Source organism: Callithrix jacchus, chromosome 1 (assembly GCF_049354715.1).
Source record: "Callithrix jacchus isolate 240 chromosome 1, calJac240_pri, whole genome shotgun sequence".
In the NCBI taxonomy this organism is placed as follows: Eukaryota; Metazoa; Chordata; class Mammalia; order Primates; family Cebidae; genus Callithrix; species Callithrix jacchus.
This window is the reverse complement of record NC_133502.1, coordinates 83,858,358-83,874,200: the sequence shown is the minus strand read 5'-3', so window position 1 is coordinate 83,874,200 and position 15,843 is coordinate 83,858,358. Positions and strand designations below refer to the sequence as shown.

The 15,843-nt window shown below is 46.4% G+C and overlaps 1 protein-coding gene across 31 annotated transcripts in view; it reads right to left on the bottom strand.

Moving 5' to 3' along the window:
* Positions 1-15,843, bottom strand: part of LOC144579193 (serine/threonine-protein kinase PAK 4-like) — a 180,649-nt gene that overhangs the window by 108,461 nt on the left and 56,345 nt on the right. For 21 of the 31 annotated variants that reach the window (XR_013526247.1, XR_013526250.1, XR_013526273.1 and 18 more), the window contains one exon: positions 10,598-10,717. The exons of 9 other annotated variants lie outside the window; for them this stretch is intronic. The gene's annotated coding sequence lies outside the window, so the exon portion shown is untranslated. Of the gene's footprint in view, positions 1-10,597; positions 10,718-10,952; positions 10,995-11,370; positions 11,455-15,843 lie in introns of all 31 variants that reach the window. One more of the 31 variants, XR_013526248.1, reaches the window with a different exon arrangement.

Genomic DNA, 15,843 nt, shown 5'->3' with positions numbered 1-15,843 from the left:
GCAGCACTCACATTCTAGAAGGAAGGAGGCACTCAATGTGTGAGATAAATCAAAAAACATCTACTAAGTTGGGTGAGAAATGCTGAGATGGAAAATAATGCAGTGATCAAAGGGGAGCTGAGGGGAGGGGAGGCTGGAATTTCCAATAAAGTGGTCAAGCCTGGGCACAGTGGCTCATGCCTGTAATTTCAGCCCTTTGGGAGGGAAAGAGGGATTATCACTTGAGCCCAGAAGTTCAAGACCAGCTTGGGCAACCTAGTGAGACCCTGTCTCTACCCCCCAAAATAGAAAATATCACCTGAGCCTGGGAGACTGAGGCTGCAGTGAGTGATCAAGCCACTGCACTCCAGCCTGGGTGACAGAGAGAGACCTTGTCTCAAACATAAGAATAATAGGCTGGGTGCACTGGCTTACACCTGTAATCCCAGCACTTTTGGAGGCCAAGGCAGGTGGATCACTTGAGGTCAGGAGTTCAAGACCAGCCTGGCCAACATAGTGAAACCCGGTCTCTAATAAAAATGCAAAAAAAATAAGCCTGGTGTGGTGGCACATGCCTATAATCCCAGCTATTAGGGAGGCTGAGGCAGGAGAATCACTTGGACCTGGGAAGTGGAGGTTGCAGTGAGCCAATATTTTGCCACTGCACTCCAGCATGGGCGATAGAATGAGACTCTGTCTCAAAATAATAATATTAATAATAATAAAATGATCAGGCAGGCCTTGCTGAGAAGGGGACACCTGAGCAGGGACTTGCATGAGGAGGGGTAAGGGAGCCATGTAGCACTCTGGAGGAAGGGCAACCCAGGAGGAAGGAACAGCCAGGGTGGATGCCCTGCAGTGCAAATGTGCTTGATGTGGTTAAAGGGCACCGAAGAGGCCATGGGGCTGGAGCAGGGTGGGCGAGGGGGTAAGTGGAAGGAAAGGCCAAGTAGGTCATGGGACAGGTCAAGCTTTGGGGGCCACAGGGAGGGACCTGGTCCTTTCCCGAATGAGATGGAGTTGTGGGAGGCCCTGAGCCCAGGAGCGCCACCGCCTGACTCTGGAGTTTACAGGCTTTCACTGGCTGGAAACAGTTTGTGGGGGCAGAAAAGAAAGGGGTCCAGGGAGGAGGTGGCTGTGATGATCCAGTGGAAATCAAAGGGACAGGACCACATGGGAGCTGCAGAGGGGGCAGCATCAGCAGGTTCCGGGCATGACGTAAAGGTGGAGGTGGCAGGACTGGCCGAGGGTTGCAGTGTGAGCTCACAGGCAGGAGCTTGGGCTGGTCTTTCTCCATGTGGCACCCCAGGGTCTGGCCCTGAGCTTGGCACATGCCAGCCTGGCTCCATTCCCTGCAGGCCCCTCAGCATCACCTCACATGGTACAGTTGTTTGTCTGTCTGTTGCTGTCTTCCTTGCTAAGTGAGGGGCTCTCACAGGCAGTGACCACATTTTCCTTTCCAACAGTTGGATCCCAGTGCCTAGAGCCAGGCATGGCCTCAGCGGGGCTGCGGACTTGCCAGGCCCATGCCAGGCATGCAGACCAGGCCACACAGAGCCCTTTAAACAGTTCTGGGTGGTGGGTGGGGAGTCCTCTTCCTTCCTGTTCCCCAAACCGGGAAACTGAGGCCTGAAGATGGGAAGTCACTGTCCAGGGCCACCCAGTGCTAGGTTACCTAAGTGGCCACTCTATACCACAAAAAAGGCAAATCAACATCCCCAGCCTCCTCTTCCCCAGTGGCTCTGGCTCCAGCCAAGGCCTCCACTCTAGAGAAAGGACCCTGGAGAATTACAGGACAAAACAGGGAGGGACAACGTCCCTGACAATGACCAGACCAAGGTCAGAAAAGCCACCTTGGTTAGAAGAAAATCTGAAGAAATGTCTTGTTTTTTCTTCTTTTTTATTTTGAGACAGAATCTCAATCTGTTTCCCAGGCTGGAGTGCAGTGGCATGATCTTGGCTCACTGCAACCTCTGCCTCCCTGGTTCAAGCCACTCTCCTGCCTCAGCCTCTCAAGTAGCTGAGATTACAGGCATGTACCAGTATGCCCAGCTAATTTTTGTATGTTTTGTAAAGATGAGATTTCACCATGTTGGTCAGGCTGGTCTTGAACTCCTGATCTTGTGATCTGCCTGCCTCAGCCTCCCAAAATGCTGGGATTACACGTGTGAGCCAACTTGCCTGGCCAAGAAACATTAAACAAATGCATTAAACAAATTCTACATGGCTTCCCACTTTGGCTCAAACACTATGATTCAACACGGCCCTGACTGGGAGGGCCCTGCCAACCTCAAAAACCTCATCTCCTCCCCTTGCTTTCTCCAGCTGAGCTAGCCTCTTCTGTGTATGTCTTGGACACATCACAGCTGTTCCAGCCTCTGGGCCTTTGCAGGTATTCTTCCCTCTGCCAGAACTCCACTGCTCAGCCAGGTCTTAGTGCAAAAAACCCTCCTCTGAGAGGCTGTCCTGATTCCTTAGCAAAATCTCTGCCCTGCTTTTTAAGTCTCGGTGGTACTTATCACCCCCTGGCATCATACACCTATTGACTGGCAGTCCCTGCCTCCACCTGCCCCCAGCAGATTGTCAGCACCTTGAGGGCAGGGACCTCTGTCTAGTTCTTGCTGGCATCTAGAGCAGTGGCTGGCACACAGTAGGTGCTCAGGACATATCTGTGAAATGAGTGATGCCATAACCAAAGTAATGAGTCTGGTCCCTGAAGAGATGCAGGGCAGGGGGATGGGGCCAAGGCAGACACAAGTCATTCACTTACCGCCTCACTTGACCCCTGGGGGGAAGTGGGTCTTCAGAGAATGAATCTGGCTGTTTCACAAGTAACCTTGTGTGTGTCCCAACACCGAAAAAGTCCCCATGCTGTGAGTGCCCAGGCCCTCCCCACTGCAGGGGCCCACCCAGCCACGTGGCCTAGGCTGGGAATCGAAAGAAGTGGCAGTGTATCTTGGCGAGAGTCAAATCACATAAAGGGTGCCTCTGGAAATGCATGAGTCCCCACAACAGATGAGCTCATAAAGAGACAGATCTGGGAAGCACCCTGGCCTTCTGAAGCAGAAGCAGAGCCTTGGTGGAGGGAGCAGCTCTGCCCTCCTTCATTCCACCAGGTAGAGTGCCATCCCTGCCACCAGGCTCTCAGGCTCTGCATGGACTGTGCCCTTGGCCTGGGTCCTGAACTGCTGCCACCCCCCCACCCAACCACAACCTCTGTCTTTTTTTCTTTGAGATGGAATCTCATTCTCACCCAGGCTGGAGTACACTGCTGTGATCTCCACTCACTGCAACCTCTGTCACCTGGGTTCAAGCAATTCTCCTGGCTCAGCCTCCTGAGTAGCTGAGTTTACAGGCACCTGTTACCATGCCCAGATAATTTTTGTAGCTTTAGTAGAGACAGGGTTTCACCATGTTGGCCAGGCTGGTCTTGAGCTCCTGATCTCAAGATCCACCTGCTTCTGACTCCCAAAGTGCTGCGATTACAGGAGTGAGCCAACATTCCCAGCCATCCTTCACTTTATTATCCCTTCCTCTTCCTTCAAACTGCATGTCCATGGCTGGGCACGGTGGCTCATGACTGTAATCCCAGCACTTTGGGAGGCCTAGGCAGGTGGGTCACTTGATGTCAGGAGTTCAAGACCAGTCTGGCCAACATGGCAAAACCCCATCTCTACTAAATGTACAAAAATGAGCTGGGTGTGGTGGACACACCAGTAGTCCCAGCTCCTTGGGAGGCTGAGGCATAAGAATTACTTGAACCCGGGAGGCAAAGGTTGCAGTGAGCCAAGGTCTCACCATTGCATTCCAGCCTGACTCCTGGCAACAGAGTGAGACTCTGTCTCGACAAAAAAAGATTGGGTTAAACTTCCCTGTGGCAGGGACCACTTCTGGCTCATCTGTACCTTGTGCTGGAGACACAGGACAGCAGCAAGACCACTACAAAATGTTACGTGCAGGCTCCATCCTGGTGCAAAACAAGGCAGTGAGGAGGTGCTGTCCACACCCTATTTTGCAGAGGAGGAGAGTGCAGTGCAGAGAGAAGACATGCCAGCCCTCAGTCACACAGTGAGTGTATCAGAACCAGGATGCCACAGCAGGTCTCACCTGGGCCAATGTCCACTCACTTAACCACGTCCATTTTCCTATTCTTACTATCTATCTGTCTGTCTGTCTATCTATCTGTTTATCTATCTTTACTTACCTACCTATCTCTCTATCTACTTACCTATCTATCTTGAGACAAAGTCTTGCTCTCTCTCTCTATCTTACCTATCTATCTATCTCTATCAATCCATCCATCCATCCATCCATCCATCCATCCATCCATCCATCCATCCATCTTGAGAAAGAGTCTTGCTCTGTCACCCAGGATGAAGAGTAGTGGTGCAATCATAGCTCACTACAGCCTCCAACACTGGGGCTCAAGCAATCCTCCTACCTCAGTCTCCTGAGTAGCTGGGACCACAGGAACATGCCACTATGCCCTTTTAAATTTTAAATAATTTTAAAATTATTTAGAAATAATCATTTTAAAATTGTTTTGTAGAGAGGTCTCACTACAGCCCAGGCTGGTCTCAGACTCCTGAGCTCACATGATCTGCCCACCTCAGCCTCTCAGAGTTCTGGGATGTGAGCCACTGTGCCCAGTCCCACTCCTTCTTTCATTCGCTCATGCACTCAACAAATTTTTTTAAGACAGAGTCTTGCTCTGTCACCCAGGATGGCATGCAGGGAGGCTATCTGTGCTCACTGCAACCTCCGCCTCCCAGGTTCCAGTGATTCTCCTGTCTCAGCCACCTGAGTAGCTGGGACTACAGGCGCATGCCACTGCACCCAGTTAATTTTTGTATTTTTAGTAGAGACAGGTTTTGCCATGTTGGCCAGGCTGGTCTCAAACTCCTAACCTCAGGTGATTCCCCAGCCTCAGCCTCCTGATGTGCTGGGATTACAGGCCTGAGCCACCGTGTCCAGCCATTTTTTTAAATGCTTCTACCCAATGAGCAACAACTCCTTAACTTGCACTTAGCAGGTGCCAGGCACTGTTCTAGGCACTGGAGACAGCAGTGAATAAGACAACAGTCCCTGCCCTCCTGGAGCTGACATTCTAGTGGGGACACTAGACAATATACAAGTAAACCAGTAGGAGAAGAGACAGAATGAAAAGGTGCTCTATCAGAGGGCACAGTTGGGATGGTCTCTAAGTGGGTGGCATCTGAACAAAGACAGGATTCAGGTGAGAAAGCCACACAGAGAATCTGGGAACAGCACAGAGGGTAGAGAGCATGGTCAATATGGAGGCCCTAGGACTGGAAGCTGAGTGGCTGGAAGGGAGTGGGGAATGGAGCAGCTGAGGTCAAGGAGATTTACATTAAAATGCAGAAGTGGAAGTGCAGCTCCCAGAGGACCAGTCATTGGAATGTACAGGCCCAACGGACTTATGGCCACTACCATGCTGTCAAGAAGGAAGCATGTAGAGAGGCTGAGAAAGCCACCCAGGGTGACACAGGTGGCCAAGAGCAGAGCTGGGGTGGGAGACCACTCTACCCTGAAGGTGTAACCAGCAGGTGATGCAGAAGGGGTTGCAGGGTGGGGGTGGGTAGGGTGGCAGCTCTCAGCTGGAAGCCGGTAGCCCTAGGAAAGCAGGAGCCTGAGGACCACATATTCACACCACTGGTTTACTTGAAGCCGGGCACCCAGCCCTTTGCTCCCAGGTCCTGGGTCAGAGAAGGGAGTCCTGAGCCTCGGTCCCTCAGTCCCTCCTGCTCTACTTCTGCTGTATCTAGGAGTGCCTTCAGAGTGTTTTTCTTCAATCCACTTGCTTTTTTAAAAAAGATTTAGCTTTTATTTTAAAAGTTAAGTTGAGCCAGGTGCAGTAGCTTATGCCTGTAATCCCAGCATTTTGGGCAGCCAAGGTCGGCAGATCACCTGAGGTTGGGAGTTCAAGACCAGCCTGAACAACATGGAGAAACCCTGTCTCTACTAAAAATACAAAATTAGCTGGGTGTGGTGGCAGGTACCTGTAATCCCAGCTACTTGGGAGGCTGAGGCAGGAGAATCACTTGAACCTGGGAGACAGAGGTTGCAGTGAGCCCAGATCGTGGCACTGCACTCCAGCCTGAGCAACAGAGTGAGCTGCTGTCTCAAAGAAAATAAATAAAAAAGAAAAAAAAGAGAAATCTGGGAAGTTTCTGCCAGGAGAGGGGGAAAGCTGAAAGGCAGGGGGTGGGATGGGGGAGGGAGATTAGAGGCAGAGAAGCAGGGAGGGAGACAGGAGTGAAATGGGAAGGCCCAGACAGACGTTTGATAGACCAGAAATGGGAAGATAAGACAGCGACAGAGGCTGCAATGTCCCATTCGGAGGCCTTTGCTGGGCCTCAGTTGCCTCATCTGGAATACGGGAATCACAGTCACACATCCCCGTGGCATGCCGTGACTTAACCCCTCCATGTCAGAAGCCTAGAAAAGCACCCAGAACACACCAAAAGCTAAAACACATTGTTGCCATTCCTGCAAGTCAGTAGCTCTCAACCCGGCTCAGAAGCATGTTAGAGTCACCATGGGAGCATTGAAAACCACAGGCCCAGACCCCATAGCTGGAGAGTCAGCATCAAATGGTCCAGCTTAGGCTCCTGCAGTGAACCCTCCCCACCCCAGGTGACCATAAGGTGCAGCCAAAGGGTGAGGAGGAGATTGGAAAGTGGGCAGGAGGGCAGATCCAGCCCCGAGGCCTGGGCAGGGGAGGGTGTAAAGTGAGACTGACACAAAATGATGGGGGGCTCAGTGCCCAGAAGGCCCTCTCTGGCTCACCCTCCCCCACTTAGGGCCATCAGGAGTCTGGGGCCTGCTGAGGAATGAAAGGAATGAAGCCAGGCCTGGCATGGACATCTATGGGGTCCCCTCCCCCTTCACAAACTCCCAGGAGCTATTGCTGGTCCAGCCACCTCCAAGCCATCACTCAGTCCTCCTGGCCTGAATGCCTCCTCCCAGCCCCCTCCTTGGAGCTCTGGTCTCAAACCCTTTGTCCCAGTGGGTACCCCAACACTGGCCCAACTCAGGCATCCCCCTCAGTGTACTTCTCATTGTTTGTAGAAGGAGCAGTAGATGAACAACCATGACCCCCAGAGCTGGCAAGGGGCCTTGAGGCTGATCTCCGGCTCTGGCAGGAGGGAGGCCTAAGGAGGCTTCCCAGAGGTGTTGACCTTTAAGACAAAAGCCACAGAATAAATGAAGTCAGAGCACTCCACAAAGGCCAGCGAGGCTGGGGTGCTGCAGGCAAGCAGGGAGGGGCAGGCCCTACCAGAGCTCCTGGAGGAATGGGGCCAGCCCCTCCCCAGCAGGGGGCTCTGGGAAATGATGAGAATAAGGGGAGGAATCAGCTGTCATCTCCATCACACCTGCTGTCATCCACCTGTCACAGCGCGAAGGGGGATGGAGAAACCCCCACTGACCCACTGGAGGGTGCTGGGGTATCCCTGTATCCTGCCACCCCCAGAGTGTAGGGAGGGGTCCTGGCTCCTTCCTGCCATGCTGTGGGGAGACCCCAGCTGAGCTGCTTCCCAAATCCTAGAGCCTGTTCCCTGATAATTAAACCATAAGCTGATTAGTCAAGGCAAACCTTTAATTAGCCCTTGAAATTGTTCAGGAAAATTACAGCCTCCTGTCTGGGCACTCTGCCCACCCTCTGTCAGGGTCCAGGGGTGGTGAAAGATGACTGAGTATAGGATGGGGAACTGCAGGGGCAAGGAACATTGCCAGGACTGCAGCTCTGCTGGAAACAGATGCTCAGTGCCACTAAGAAAGACTAGCGCTGAGACAAAGGATCTCTCAGCACAGCAGTTTTTACTTTCTTTACTTCCTGCACTGCAGGAAGGGTGCCCTCACTAGCCATCTTGCCACAAGAGAACAAAGAACAAAGGAAAAGCAGACATTTTTATCCCTTATGAATTTGAGGTTGTCCTTATTGCTCTGTCTCATCTCCATTGGTTGGAGCCAGACCTCTGTGTTCTAAGCAGAAATGACCAAAGACTATTCCACACAGCAGCAGTCCCTGCCAGCCTTTGTATTCTATCAAGATGCAGGGTAGCTGTTCAAAGACAGGTGGTATCTATGATGCAACTAAGCAGCACTCAGTAAGTTTGAGTCATTAGAGAGCAGTCAAGATTCCTGATAAGAGACAGGAATCATCGACATAAGGTACTGAGATAATGGGCAGGAATGCCCCAGGAATGCTGCGAATGCTCTGCACTCCTTATTTTTTCCCCATGACAGGTATACCCAATCAACTAAACACACTTTCTTGCTGAGCCTCCTCAGAATCATTCAAAACAGCATTCCAGAAAACTGCTGTCAATAAATCTAAGTATTTGATAGTCGTCTTAGCCAAATTAGAAGAATAGACAGTGGAATGACACTTATCCCAACATTTCCTTTCCTTTCCCATTCACATGAGAAAGCTGAATCCAATAGAAATGAAGTCACTAAACCAAACTCCAGTTTCTGGGACCTTCCTTTTTTAGGTCCTGAACTTCTATAATTCATTCAGACATGATCCTTCATTGATATGTCATTAAAGACATACTGTAGGGGAAGGGACTGTAAGTCCCTTCGTGTTCATTAAAAAGAGCTAGACTGTGTCTCCAAAAAATAAAAAATACACAAATATCACAATTTAAAAAATTTTTTGATGGTCTTTGGCAATGTTTGAATAGAAAATAAGAGTAGTGGCTGGGTGCAGTGGCTCACACTTGGAATCCCAGCATGTTGGGAGGCCTAGTCAGGCAGATCACCTGAAATCATCAGTTAGAGACCAGCCTGACCAACATGGAGAAAACCCATCTCTAGTAAAAATACAAAATTAGCCAGGCATTGTGGTGCATGCCTATAATCCCAGCTACTCAGGAGGCTGAGGCAGGATAATTGTTTGAACCAGGGAGGCGAAGGTTGCGGTGAACCAAGGTCATGTCATTGCACTCCAGCCTGGGTAACAAGAGTGAAACTCCATCTCAAAAAGAAAAGAAATGTATCACTTTCAAATAAGCTGACACTTTCTGAACATGTAATAACCAGGGTCATAGAACCACAGAGACCAGTGAGAAGATTAAAAACTACCCCTGTGAGCCTCAGTGACACATACACCACAAGGAAAACTTCCTGTTCCTGTCCCCCAACTAATCCACAGCAACATGTCAACAAATCACACAGTCTGCCTCCCCTACCTCCAGGCAGCCACAGGGAAAATGGAGAGCAAAGGGACCATTCCCTGTGTCACTGATAAGTGAGGTTCAACAGGAAACATGAGGCATGAGGGGCACCCAAAGGTAGGCAACAAGTTCAGTGTCACCCCTTTGTCTTCCTGCTTCAGGTATTATCTGCATCTTCTGCTCTTGTCATGAGAAAGAAGGAAGCAGCCATAGTGTGTCTACTGTGGAAATGTGGGACTACTCATCAGCCATCATGGAACTCAATTCAAGAGTTTATACAACCCTGGGAAGCTTCAGAACTTGGTCTCCTAACACACACATCTAAGATTTCTAAGGCTTTTAACCAAGAAGTAGGCTGTGAACCCTCAGGAGTTCACATAGGTTTCTAGGTCTTCACGCTACTAACCACAGTCATAGAAACTTCTGCATTTCCTTTTTAAACAATTGTTTTCTCAATTATCCCTCTAAAATTGGAAAGTTTAGACTGCGCACAGTGGCTTACATCTGTAATCCCAGCACTTTGGAAGGCCAACGCGGGCAGATCACTTGAGGTCAGAAATTTGAGATCAGCCTGGCCAACATGGTAAAACCATGAGTCTACTAAAACATACAAAAATTAGCTTGGTGTGGTGGTGAATACCTGTCATCCCAGCTGCTTGGGAGGCTGAGGCATGAGAATTCCTTGAACCCAGGAGGCAGAGGTTGCAGTGGGCCAAGACTGCACCACTGTACTGCATCCTGGGCGACAGAGCAAGATGGTCTCAAAAATATAAATAAAAATCAAAAAATTGGGCAGTTTAGAGCCTCTGGTACACCTGGTGAGTGTGCACAATGATTACTGGCAATGAGCTAAAAAACATCAATAAGTAGTCTATTGCAGTTTTTAAAAATTGTGATTATTAAAAATACATACAACAGGCCAGGAGCAGTGGCTCACACCTGTAATCCCAGCACTTTGGGAGGCTGAGGCAGGTGGATCATGAGGTCAAGAGATAGAGACCATACTAGCCAACATGCTGAAATCCCCTGTCTATTAAAAATACAAAAATCAGCTGGGCATGGTGGCACACATCTGTGGTCCCAGTTACTCTGGAGGCTGAGATCAAAGAACCACTTGAACCCAGGAGCCAGAGGTGGCAGTGAGCCAAGATTGTGCCACTGCACTCCAGCCTGCCAACAGAGCAAGACTCCATACCCCCACACACACACACACAAAATATATATATATAGATATGAGTGTGTGTGTATATATATATATATATATATCTTAAAATTTACCATTTTAGCCACGTTAAGTGTACAGTTCAATGGTATTACTTACATACACATTGTTGTGCAACCCTCACTAACATCCATCAACAGAACTTTTTTATCTTCTTCAAATAAACCTCCATACCCATTAAATAGTAACTTACTATTCTCCTCTCCTGCAGTCCCTGGCAACCACGACTTAGGCCAAGATGTCTTAAGCAATCTACAGTTTTTCACTGCTTTTATTCTTAGTCTTGTATCACACAATGTTCAATTGTAGCGGACTATGGATTAAAAACAAAAAGTCTAAGAACACTGATAAAGCCCAATTGTAAATTAGAAACATAAAAACAGTATCAAGTCATTCAGTGTGCATATAGCTAATTTTCACCACATCACTGTATAATGTTTATCTGATTAAATATTTAGTATTTCAAAATCCAATGTTAAAGACTTAAGATATAGGAATAACCATATCCAAATTGGCTTTGTAACTGTTAGAGGAAAAGCATTTCATACCTACAATGTGTTACTCCCTTGCAGATGTGCAGCTGAAACTGTCTGTGGTAACCCCCACCAAGTAGAAAAAAAACATAGAAATTACATGTAAGAAGAAAGCATTTTAGAGTGTTAAATGCAAAAATTCCAAACATTGGCTCAAGAAAGCATGTTCCTTTTATTTATTTATTTATTTTTAATTTTTTATTGGATTATAGGTTTTGGGGTACATGAGCAGAGCATGCAACACAGTTGCGTAGGTACACACATGGCAGTGTGCTTTGCTTTTCTTCTCCCCTTCACCCACATTTGGCATTCCTCCCGAGGCTATCCCTCCCCACCTCCCCCTCCCACTGGCCCTCCCCTTTTCCCCCCAATTAACCCCAGTGTTTAGTACTCCCCTTTCTATGTCCATGTGTCCTCATTTTTCATCACCCACCTATGAGTGAGAACATGTGGTGTTTCATTTTCTGTTCTTGTGTCAGTTTGCTGAGGATGATGTTCTCCAGATTCATCCATGTCCCTACAAACGACACAAACTCATCATTTCTGATTGCTGCATAATATTCCATGGTGTATATGTGCCACATTTATCCAATCCAGTCTATTATCAATGGGCATTTGGGTTGATTCCAGGTCTTTGCTATTGTAAACAGTGTTGCAATGAACATTCGTGTACATGTGTTCTTATAGTAGAACGATTTATAGTCTTTTGTATATATACCCAGTAATGGGATTGCTGGGTCAAATGGAATTTCTATTCCTAAGGCCTTGAGGAATCGCCACACTGTCTTCCACAATGGTTGAACTAATTTACACTCCCACCAACAGTGTAAAAGTGTTCCTTTTTCTCCACATCCTCTCCAGCATCTGTTGTCTCCAGATTTTTTAATGATTGCCATTCTAACTGGCGTGAGATGGTATCTCAATGTGGTTTTGATTTGCATCTCTCTGATGACCAGTGACGACGAGCATTTTTTCATGATTGTTGGCCTCATATATGTCTTCTTTCATAAAGTATCTGTTCATATCCTTTGCCCACTTTTGAATGGGCTTGTTTTTTTCCTGTAAATCTGTTTGAGTTCTTTGTAAATTCTGGATATCAGCCCTTTGTCAGATGGGTAGACTGCAAAAAAATTTTTCCCATTCTGTTGGTTGCCGATCCACTCTAGTGACTGTTTCTTTTGCCGTGCAGAAGCTGTGGAGTTTGATTAGGTCCCATTTGTCTATTTTGGCTTTTGTTGCCAATGCTTTTGGTGTTTTGTTCATGAAGTACTTGCCTACTCCTATGTCCTGGATACTTTTGCCTAGATTTCCCTCTAGGGTTTTTATGGTGCCAGGTCTTATGTTTAAGTCTTTAATCCATCTGGAGTTAATTTTAGTGTAAGGTGTCAGGAAGGGGTCCAGTTTCTGCTTTCGGCACATGGCTAGCCAGTTTTCCCAACACCATTTGTTAAACATGGAATCCTTGCCCCATTGCTTGTTTTTGTCAGGTTTCTCAAAGATTGTATAGTTGTATGTATGTTGTGTTGCCTCCGGTGCCTCTGTTTTGTTCCATTGGTCTATATCTCTGTTTTGGTACCAGTACCATGCTGTTTTGATTACTGTAGCCTTGTAGTATAGTTTGAAATCCGGTAGTGTGATGCCCCCCGCTGTGTTCTTTTTGCTTAGAATTGACTTGGCTGTGTGGGCTCTCTTTTGGTTCCATATGAAGTTCATGGTGGTTTTTTCCAGTTCTGTGAAGAAAGTCGATGGTAGCTTGATGGGGATAGCATTGATTCTGTAAATTACTTTGGGCAGTATAGCCATTTTCACGATATTAATTCTTCCTAACCATGAACATGGAATGTTTCTCCATGTTTGTGTCCTCTCTGATTTCGTTGAGCAGTGGTTTGTAGTTCTCCTTGAATAGGTCTCTTACGTTCCTTGTGAGTTGTATTCCAAGGTACTTTATTCTTTTTGTAGCAATTGTGAATGGCAGTTCGCTCTTGATTTGGCTTTCTTTAAGTCTGTTATTGGTGTAGACGAATGCTTGTGATTTTTGCACATTGATTTTATATCCTGAGACTTTGCTGAAGTTGCTTATCAGTTTCAGGAGTTTTTGGGCTGAGGCGATGGGGTCTTCTAAGTATACTATCATGTCGTCTGCAAATAGAGACAATTTGGCTTCCACCTTTCCTATTTGAATACCCTTTATTTCTTTTTCTCGCCTGATTTCTCTGGCTAGAACTTCCAGTACTAGATTGAATAGGAGTGGTGAGAGAGGGCATCCTTGTCTAGTGCCAGATTTTAAAGGGAATGCTTCCAGTTTTTGCCCATTCAGTATGATATTGGCTGTTGGTTTGTCATAAATAGCTTTTATTACTTTGAGATACGTTCCATCGATACCGAGTTTATTGAGGGTTTTTAGCATAAAGGGCTGTTGAATTTTGTCAAATGCCTTCTCTGCATCAATTGAGATAATCATGTGGTTTTTGTTGTTGGTTCTGTTTATGTGGTGAATTATGTTGATAGACTTGCGTATGTTGAACCAGCCTTGCATCCCTGGGATGAATCCTACTTGATTATATGAATAAGTTTTTTGATTTGCTGTTGCAATCGGCTTGCCAATATTTTATTGAAGATTTTTGCATCTATGTTCATCATGGATATTGGCCTGAAGTTTTCTTTTCTCGTTGGGTCTCTGCCGGGTTTTGGTATCAGGATGATGTTGGTCTCATAAAATGATTTGGGAAGGATTCCGTCTTTTTGGATTGTTTGAAATAGTTTTAGAAGGAATGGTACCAGCTCCTCCTTGTGTGTCTGGTAGAATGCGGCTGTGAACCCGTCTGGACCTGGGCTTTTTTGTGTGTGGTAGGCTGCCTCAACTTCAGACCTTGTTATTGGTCTATTCATAGTTTCAGCTTCCTCCTGGTTTAGGCTTGGGAGGACACAGGAGTCCAGGAATTTATCCATTTCTTCCAGGTTTACTAGTTTATGCGCATAGAGTTGTTTGTAATATTCTCTGATGATGGTTTGAATTTCTGTGGAATCTGTGGTGATTTCCCCTTTATCATTTTTTATTGCATCTATTTGGTTGTTCTCTCTTTTCTTTTTAATCAATCTGGCTAGTGGTCTGTCTATTTTGTTGATCTTTTCAAAAAACCAGCTCTTGGATTTATTGATTTTTTGAAGGGTTTTTCGTGTCTCCATCTCCTTCAGCTCAGCTCTGATCTTAGTTATTTCTTGTCTTCTGCTGGGTTTTGAGTTTTTTTGATCTTGCTCCTCTAGCTCTTTCAATTTTGACGATAGGGTGTCAATTTTGGATCTCTCCATTCTCCTCATATGGGCACTTATTGCTATATACTTTCCTCTAGAGACTGCTTTAAATGTGTCCCAGAGGTTCTGGCACGTTGTGTCTTCGTTCTCATTGGTTTCGAAGAACTTCTTTATTTCTGCCTTCATTTCGTTGTTTACCCAGTCAACATTCAAGAGCCAGTTGTTCAGTTTCCATGAAGCTGTGCGGTTCTGGGTTGGTTTCTGAAATCTGAGTTCTAACTTGATTGCACTATGGTCTGAGAGGCTGTTGTTATGTTTTCAGTTGTTTTGCATTTTTTGAGCAGTGCTTTACTTCCAATTATGTGGTCAATTTTAGAGTAGGTGTGATGTGGTGCTGAGAAGAATGTGTATTCTGTGGATTTGGGGTGGAGAGTTCTGTAAATGTCTATCAGGTTTGCTTGCTCCAGATCTGAGTTCAAGTCCTGGATATCCTTGTTGATTTTCTGTCTGGTTGATCTGTCTAGTATTGACAGTGGAGTGTTAAAGTCTCCCACTATTATTGTGTGGGAGTCTAAGTCCTTTTGTAAGTCATTAAGAACTTGCCTTATGTATCTGGGTGCTCCTGCATTGGGTCCATATATGTTTAGCATCGTTAGCTCTTCTTGTTGTATTGATCCTTTTACCATTATGTAACGGCCTTCTTTGTCTCTGTTGATCTTTGTTGCTTTAAAGTCTATTTTATCAGAGATGAGAATTGCAACTCCTGCTTTTTTTTGCATTCCATTAGCTTGGTAAATCTTCCTCCATCCCTTTATTTTGAGCCTTTGTGTATCCTTGCATGTGAGATGGGTTTCCTGGATACAGCACACTGATGGGTTTTGGATTTTTATCCAATTTGCCAGTCTGTGTCTTTTGATTGGTGCATTCAGTCCATTTACATTTAGGGTTAATATTGTTATGTGTGAATTTGATACTGCCATTTTGATGCTAAGTGGCTGTTTTGCCTGTTAGTTGTTGTAGATTCTTCATTATGTTGAAGCTCTTTAGCATTCAGTGTGATTTTGGAATGGCTGGTACTGGTTGATCCTTTCTATGTGTAGTGCCTCTTTTAGGAGCTCTTGTAAAGCAGGCCTGGTGGTGACAAAATCTCTGAGTATTTGCTTGTTCGCAAAGGATTTTATTTTTCCTTCACTTCTGAAGCTCAGTTTGGCTGGATATGAAATTCTGGGTTGAAAGTTCTTTTCTTTAAGAATGTTGAATATTGGCCCCCACTCTCTTCTGGCTTGTAGTGTTTCTGCCGAGAGATCTGCTGTGAGTCTGATGGGCTTCCCTTTGTGGGTGACCCGGCCTTTCTCTCTGGCTGCCCTTAGTATTCTCTCCTTTATTTCAACCCTGTTGAATCTGACGATTATGTGCCTTGGGGTTGCTCTTCTTGCAGAATATCTTTGTGGTGTTCTCTGTATTTCCTGCAATTGAGTGTTGGCCTGTCTTGCTAGGTGGGGGAAATTTTCCTGGATGATGTCCTGAAGAGTATTTTCCAGCTTGGATTCATTCTCTTCGTCCCCTTCTGGTACACCTATCAAACGTAGGTTAGGTCTTTTCACATAGTCCCACATTTCTTGGAGACTTTGTTCATTCCTTTTTGCGCTTTTTT